This window comes from Protopterus annectens, chromosome 1.part0, assembly GCF_019279795.1.
Source record: "Protopterus annectens isolate FY-2018-M chromosome 1.part0, PAN1.0, whole genome shotgun sequence".
Taxonomy (NCBI): Eukaryota; Metazoa; Chordata; order Ceratodontiformes; family Protopteridae; genus Protopterus; species Protopterus annectens.
Window position 1 is genome coordinate 1196196067 of NC_056725.1, and position 6000 is coordinate 1196202066.

Sequence of the window (6000 nt, forward strand, 5' to 3'; positions counted from 1 at the left end):
CAGGTACACCTATACATGTCACTGTACAGTATTGTGGAACATGCAAATACCAGACAATGTCCACGTGAAGGACTATCAAACACAGACATGGCATGCATTGCAAAGCTATGGCCCTACACATTGGTAACCAGGATGTCAGGCCAGATATTGCAGTACCCATCTGTGTGGGACATTGCAGACACTACACCCCTGCACTGCTCACCATTGTCGGGTGATGCAATGGCAAGGGTTACCCCTCACCAAGCCTTGTACAGCCATCTTGCACAGCCAAACACTACACACCCATGGAGCAATGCATACCTGCATGACAGTACTGGCACCCTGTGTCTGCGTGTGGGTTGTGATGCTCCCAACCACAGTCGCTCCCAGTATAAACCTCTTTGGCAATCACTTTCACATGACCTAGCCCATTGAACCTCCAGATATCCCTTGTGGTGCATGTGGTCCTGTGCATTTCTGGGGTGTGGCAAACTAAGTAGTTACATTGGGTATTTGCCGCCTTGGCAAAGATGTCAATGTGTGTCCATTAGAGTGTGGTTGTGGTGACAATGGCATCTCTTCACATGGACTGACATGTGTGCCACACCTAATGTATGTCTACTATATCTGTTGCAGATGGCACTCGCTCACCTACACACATGTTCTTACAGCACTGCAACATGCCACCTCTGTGGCACATGTAGTAACGTCATGCATATGTAATAGTAATGAGTAGTCAGAGGTTTGAACCTGTACTATTCAGTGTGTGGCAGATTATGATGAAGTCTCCATGCCCTTCCCTGGTGTACATTGCCTGTCCCACACACACACTCTCTAGTGGATGTGAAGGTGTACACCTGCACAGCAGCAGCATGTGTATTGTAACAGATGGAAATGGTCAGGTGATGGCCTCTGCACCTGTTGCAGTCCTACTCTAGCTGATTGCATGTGGTAGAGCTGTGATGGTGTTCCCATAGCATTCTGCATGATAAACACAGTACACTATCTAGGGAAACATGTTATTATCTGGCCATGACAGTCACTGTGAGTGGTACCTGGATGTGGTGTTCTGACATGGCATCGCAGATGATATCTGGATGTACCTCAATCATTTTCAACAGTGGGAAATAGCCTAATGACAGGAGGGTGATGTGCCACACAACTACAGCACGTACGTGTAGCTATGCTGCATTGACACTACTGCCTGTTTAACATGTGTGTGGTAATGGCTATTCTGAATGTTCAAATACAGACATGACAGTACTCTCTTCATGAGGGAACCCCATCTGTACGGCCATCTGTGAACAGGTCAGTGTGTACAACCATTTGTTTCCTGTGTTACACACTGAACACACTTCTGTGCACAGCAGAAGCATGGTGTGAGGATTGCAGACAGTACATGATGATAGGGATGTGTTACTGCCATCACATCCCTGACTGGACATGTGTCACATGAGACAGTGGTATGACTGACACTGTGTGGGATTCCCAGTGACAAGCCAATGATGGGCAACTGTTCATCGCTGCGGTCACATGTCTACTACACATTGTACAGTTGCCATGCTGTATATATGCATGTGTATACAATCTGTTGGGTTGCTGGTGATATCTATGCATACTGTCACAGGTAATCCTGTATGCTGTTGTCTATCACTAAGCCATATGTGGGTTTAAATGCAACATCATAGGCCAAATGGGTTGGTAGGTCCCGGCAGATCCTCCTGTCCCACTTCAGCTGACCATGACACCAGGCACTAGCGCATCTGGGGCCCAGCCATTAACATCAATCTCTGTCAGCTCTGCACCACCTTCTGGTGGCTCCACCACTGAGGATGGAGCATGTCCCCCTAGGGAGCAGGACCAGACAGGTACATATCTGCTGTTGTGCAGTCCCGGACATGTTTTGTAGGTGGTGCCCTAAGGGGTTACAAAGCCAGATACCCCAGTTCAAGGGTGGAGTGTCACATTTACAGGGTGATGCTGCCTCTCCTGCACAGCCCCCAGCACTGCCTCCTTTGCAAGTGCAGTGGCAGTTACCCATGGCTAGACACCTCCTTCCCACTGTTCCCATGGGCTTTTGAATGCCGAAGACCCATCCCCATCCAGGGTGTATCCCCCCCCACATGTGTCATATACCAACCTTGTATGCTGTCATTTTTCTGCTCCTACCTATCCTCCACGGCCATACCTACACTCCTTCCCCAACATCTGACCCTCACCTATGGACACATAAGGCCATTCAGCTTCTAGGACACCATCTGCCCTATACATAGCTGTCAATTACACACACGTGCCCACTGGACACATGAAACCCTTGTAATATGCATCATAACATACTACTGTTGACCTCACCACTGTCCCTCAGGCGCACGGTCCTGGTATGCACATCACTCCTACATGGTTGAGGTACACATGAGGAGGATGACCCCATTGTACACAAAACACTACTGGTCCCTCTATGGTTACCCCATTTACCTTTATCATGATGATGATGTTGCACATTGCAGGAGTACTGTTCAGACATAATGATTGGACAGGTACTGTTATGTTAATGTACATTACATGTGAAAAACAAAAAGACAGCTTGGAAACACCAAAGCAAATTCTCTCTCAGTTTAATGAAGCGCTTTTCGTCTTGCACATATGGCAAGACTTCGTCAGAAACTGAACAAACTTCAACAGAAACAATATATACACACCCTTTTTGTCACATGACACTTCTAATTAAAATCTTGTGTCTTAAAGGCACATCCACATAATTGCTACTTAAAACATTTTTTAAAAACAGATATGACTAACAATATTTTAGAACACCTCAACACTACCCTTCCTTCAGAATTTTTATCTGTAATGGTGATAGAAATATATATACTAACATACATATACTAACAATACTATATCTCAAATTATTATGTTGACTCTCAAAGTATGGTATTGCTTAGTTAACTAAGAAGTCAGAAACTTACATATTCGAGTCAAATGAAGTCAGATGTCACAAATATGGACACATTTTATAAAAATCCTGGTCCAACGTGACCGTACGGGCAGCTCTCACGAGTTGACCCTTCACCACTGATTTCTTTTGGTGCCATGGATGGCAACAGCACTACAGATTTCCTTTCCTTTACTTATGCATTTGAAACAACCAGGATTTCATACTTGGATGTGGATCTTGGTAAAGATATGGAAAGGAACGCATATGTAGCGAAAATTTACAGAAAAGCCACATATTCAAATTCTTTATTACATTTTAGCAGTTGCCATCCATGGCACCAAAAGAAATCAGTGGTGAAGGGTCAACTCGTGAGAGCTGCCCGTATGGTCACGTTGGACCAGGATTTCATGGATGAATGTAATAATCTGAGGTCAATGTTTGTTAGGAGAGGTTACCCAGTGGACTTTTTTGAGTGTCTACTGGAAGAAGTAAAATATAAGAGAGAACAGGAGTTGTATAAACCCATTTTGTCCATCAGTTTACAAAGTGTTATAATAAGTGACAGAGAATTACAACAAAAAAAAGTATGGAATTTAAGTTTAATAACACCTTATAGTAGTAATGCAAGGGAAATAATGTCAATTTTGAACAAAAATTGGGAAATAATTAGGAGAGATCCTTACCATTCTTACAAGGTCAAAAGCAAAACCCGGGTTATTTACAAGAGGGGGACTAATTTAAAGGAATTATTACAACATAAAAAAACCACCCCACAGTGGAAGTGTGGCATGTACAAATGCCAAATGTGTAACTACTGTAAATACATGAGTACAGGACAAGACATTGAAGTTAAAAATATTAGTTTTAAAATCAAATTGAAGTATACTTGTCAGTCCAAGTTTGTGGTTTATTTAGCCCAGTGTCAATGCTGTGCAGCGTTTTACATAGGTAAAACGGATAGAAGGTTAAAAGAACGAGTATATGAACATCTATACAAAATAAAGACCCTTAACAGAGATAATGCACTGGCTAGACACATTATTTCCTATCCACAACATTCATTTTTGTTCAAAGCAATTGATTCAGTTGTTGATGATAGTCGGGGGGGCCCACTTACACTTTTACTTGAGCAACTCGAGTTAAGTTGGCAAATACGTACTGGGGCAATGTTTTACCCGGGTTTGAATGAGACAGCATCTTTAAACAGTATACTGAAGTTGAGAAATCTTAAACGTTAATGTGTGTATGCATTTTTATAAAATGTGTCCATATTTGTGACATCTGACTTCATTTGACTCGGATATGTAAGTTTCTGACTTCTTAGTTAACTAAGTAATACCATACTTTGAGAGTCAACATAATAATTTGAGATATAGTATTGTTAGTATATGTATGTTAGTATATATATTTCTATCACCATTACAGAAAAAAATTCTGAAGGAAGGGTAGTGTTGAGGTGTTCTAAAATATTATTAGTCATATCTGTTTTAAAAAAAATGTTTTAAGTAGCAATTATGTGGATGTGCCTTTAAGACATAAGATTTTAATTAGAAGTGTCATGTGACAAAAAGGGTGTGTATATATTGTTTGTATTGAAGTTTGTTCAGTTTCTGATGAAGTCTTGCCATATGTGCAAGACGAAAAGCGCTTCATTAAACTGAGAGAGAATTTGCTTTGGTGTTTCCAAGCTGTCTTTTTGTTTTTCACTAGTTTGTCTTACTTTGGTTCCTGTCTTTTGGAGAATGTACATTACATGCACAGAGTGATGTATACGGCCAATGTACAACTATTGTCTGTCTGAGGGAGTCTTGTGATCACATAGAGCAACACCACTACATAATACAGGCATCGCTGGTGTTTCCCATTTCATTCGTTTGTAATGCTTTGTTGCCACATGGCATGTCCCTGATACATCTCTATATATGTATGTACCTATATGCTGGACATAAACACTCATATGTACTTCTTTCTACATGATGGGATACATTCCTATACTGTTGAATGACCGTGCTGTATGATATCCTCTGGTTACAGCCTCTTACGCTCGATTAGCCTCTACATTGCTTAACCAATGCAAGACTCGCATGCCAGTAGCCAAACATGCTTACACCCGCTTGTTCCCGTACTTGCTAATGCACCAGCATTGGTGCTTGCATCTGTCACTCACACCCCTGGGTGTGAGCGAGGACCACAATATTACCTCGTGATGCCTATTATATCATACTACATGACTCCAGTATCAGGATTGGCCACCCATTAGGCAACAGAATCGTGTTCGGCTTTACGGAATCTGCGGCCTGTCCAGTGACACAATCATATTTGTGTGTACCTCATATAATGTGCTCCCACCTTGTGATGCCTATTACATCGGAATACATGAATACAGTATCAGAAATGGCTGCCTATTAGGCGACGGCATGGTGTTCATCTGTCCGGAATCAGCGGCCTGTCCAGAGACTCATTCATATTCATGTGTTCCTCTTAGGCATACCTTGTGATGCCTATCACATCGGACTACATGTCAACAGTCATAGCCGGCCTTAGGCATAGGCCAACTAAGCGGCCGCCTAGGGCACCATTTAGTGGGTGCACTTTACCAGTATTTATTTGGTGTAGGTAGACCAGGATAGGGGCACTCGGTGGTGTGGTGGGGGGTGCCGTTGTGCCCTCTGCCTAGGGCACCAGTTGACCTAAGACCACTCCTGACTACAGTATCGGGAATAGCTGCCCATTAGGCGACCGCATGGCGTTCAAATGTATGGAATCAGTGGCCTGTCTGGTGAATCATTCATAACTGTGTGTTCCTCTTACAATCTGCTCCGACCTTGTAATGCCTATCACATTGGACTACATGACTACAGTATCAGGAATGGCTGCCCATTAGGCGACGGCATGGCATTTGACTGTATGGAATCAGTGGCCTGTCCAGTGAATTAATCATATTTGTGTGTTGCGCATACACTCTGCTCCCATCTGGCTGATACATGGGAACCGAGACCCTGCATTACAAATGAGTAGTTGGGTTGTGGTAGCCACATCCATCGGACGGGTCATGCTACCGCATACCTATTATAGGTTTGCCACCT